This window comes from Manis pentadactyla, chromosome X (genome assembly GCF_030020395.1).
Source record: "Manis pentadactyla isolate mManPen7 chromosome X, mManPen7.hap1, whole genome shotgun sequence".
NCBI lineage: Eukaryota > Metazoa > Chordata > Mammalia > Pholidota > Manidae > Manis > Manis pentadactyla.
The window spans coordinates 21,414,592-21,417,484 of NC_080038.1; the positions used below are offsets into that span (position 1 = coordinate 21,414,592).

At 36.9% G+C, this 2,893-nt stretch overlaps 1 pseudogene; it reads right to left on the bottom strand.

Moving 5' to 3' along the window:
• Positions 1 to 1,565: 1,565 nt before the first annotated feature.
• On the bottom strand, positions 1,566 to 2,512 carry LOC130682001 (archaemetzincin-2-like; annotated as a pseudogene).
• Positions 2,513 to 2,893: the final 381 nt, after the last annotated feature.

Below are 2,893 nucleotides of genomic sequence, written 5' to 3' on the forward strand. Positions count from 1 at the left end.
TCCTGTGAGTCCTGTGATTCTTTAACAATCTAAATTTGTGTGACTATCCACCATTAACAGAGTTATAGAAAAGTATATAATTATATATAATTATGTGCATGCGTATTTGAGAACTATGGGGAGGATGGCAGTGACAGGGTAACCTCAAAACTTCCTTTTGCCGACTCAGCTGCAGAGGTACTCTCTAGAATTGGCAGAAAATCCCTGTTTACCAGTTTTCAGAGAGGATTTTCTTTCTGAACTCCAGGTGAAAATTGAAAACATCAATTATGTCCAGCCATTCGTGGTAATTGAAGGTGTTGTGGATTGGTGGCTGAATTTGAATGTGATGTCAGATTTCTGGTTCAACTAACTCGCCTTTGCAAATATTGATAGAATATACTTTCTTTTCTCTTTCTATACATCTCAGGTTACTTTTGAACATCTTAACTTATATCTTCCGTACCATCTTATGTATCTTCTTTGTCACCCTTAACTTGTCCAAAGCCCTGCTGTGATTCATTATGCTTTTGAGCATGTGGGTGTTGGTTCCCTGAGTCTGGTCTGGCCTTCCTGAGAGCTCTAGTCCATCTACGTCTAGGTCAGTGACAGGGAGCAAATTTTGCCACCCCAAGATATGTTTCTTTGGCATATTGATTATTTTAGGCTGATTATTTTTAAGAAACAGAAAACAGAAAAAGCTCCAAAAACCAAGTAGAAGCTATCCTTTTGTAAGACACCAAACCAGGAAGGGAATGACTCTCAATCTACAAATTTATCAATCAAGAAGGAGTGAACTTAAAATCTACTTTACGACCTTACGCTTGTTTACTGTACTTTGCCTGGTCACCTTTCATAACTGGCTCCCCCACCCCCAACATCTTCTTTTGTCTTCAGCTGAAGATGGCATTTAAGGTGATGTCTTCAGCCATTTCTGAGAGCTACTCAGTTTTCCTGAGTTACTCCCATGTATACAGGAGGTACATATGTTATCAAACTTTTGTTTGTTTTCCTCCTGTTAATCTGTCTTATGTCAACTTAATTATTAGACCAGCCAAAGAACAGAGAAGGGAAGAAGGGAAAGCTTTTCTGACCCTATACCAGGTCTCACAGGTCCTAGTCTCAGATTATCAATGATTCTCTTTCTTCAGCAGGAGTACCTCTGCTTTTAGCTGGGTCCATTCTTTCAAGAGGTGGCTACAAACTGTCCATGAATTTATATATTTTTGCTGCCTCACACCCTGAATTGTATGGGTATATTGGTCCTGGTTATTTGTTTTGTATAGGAAAAAAATTCTCATATCCTAATCCAACACTAACAAAGTGAAAACATATAACTAATTTTTTATATTCCTAGTGTGTAGATATTTGAAGTTAGATATTCCTTGTCTGAAGACTTGCATAGCACCATTTAGAGTATGCATATCAGACAACTTTGCTAGTGATGATATGTTAAAAAACAAGAGACTATTAAATAAAAGAACTTGACATGATTAAATTTTATATATACATTCTTCTTTCAGCAGCTACCAGATTATTCTTTCAATGTGCAAGCATTGCATTTTAATTATCCCTATTTGAAAATTCTAATTTTGGAGAACAGAAAGGCATTTCATTATACATTCATTCCATTTCTCTAAGGTGTCTACAGGTGTTATCAAATTCATGTTCCAGAGTTACTCCAGGTGTATTACTAAAGGCTTTGAATCCTTCTGCAGAAGTAACAGCACATTGTAACTTAACTAAGCAGATGTGGCCAAGGGCTAGAGGCCCATGCTCTGGTTCTTCCAGATGGCTAAAGCCTTGCATTAGGCTTGTCAGCCAGTGGTAATGTCAGATTTCAAATTTGTTTCCAATTTCATGGGTTGAAGACTTACAGAAGCAGCAAAATACTAGTAATTTCAGTAATACAATAGTTCTTAAAACTTAATAGCCACTTGAAGATATTTTCCTGAGTTTCCTCACTTTGCACCCACAATGTAAAAGATAAAAATCACTGCCATATCTGGCAGGGCTGACTATTCCTGTGTTATTGGCCAAACAGCGTTGAGCAAAGACAAAAATCCCAGGAGTCTCTTGGGTAAAGACTAATTATTGTTATACCCATGATACAGAAGATATTTGCATATTTCTTTGTTTTTTAGAACTTATGGATGCCCCTATCTGAATCTGTAGGTTTTGTGTGTTGTCATTGAATCTAAAGGAACACTACATTGCAGAAACAGAAAACTGTTCTAGAAGTTTCACTGTCAAGCCATAGAAAAATGTTCCAGAGTACCCTTGAGCTCTTTAATCTTTAATATATTCTCTGATGATTCTGGTGCTCCCTAGAGTTCCAATGGCCTGGATATAAATATTACATTTCTTTGCAGAGATTATTGATAAACTGCAAAGTCTTTGGGAGGGGTGCTCAAAATGGGAGGTGATCAGAACTGATTGTGAATGTAAGGTAATGTGTCCAAAGAGATTGCTCTCTGGCTGAAAGACTGTTCATCAGCTGTTCCCCACTATCTAATTTCTTACAGTGCAACATAAGCACTGGAATCTTTGTGGTGTCTGTTCAAAATTATGTATTATCCAAATTATAACAGTAATATTTCTTTCATACTATGTTCCTATGCAGAGGGTTTTTTCCCCAATTATTTATTGTGATAAAATACATGTAACCTAAAATTTACCATCTTAACCATTTTAAGCATATAGTTCAGTGGTATTAAGTGGTTTCATATTGTTCTACAACCATCACCACTATCCATCTCCAGAATGCACCTTGTAAAACTAAAACTCTTTACCCATTAAACAATGCTTCCAACCTCCAGTTTTGAAAGGCTTAATATATACAAGTGGACAATGGCCAGACCATACATAAACATAGTTCTGATGCACAACCTGCAGCAACCAGCCTAGGAAATGA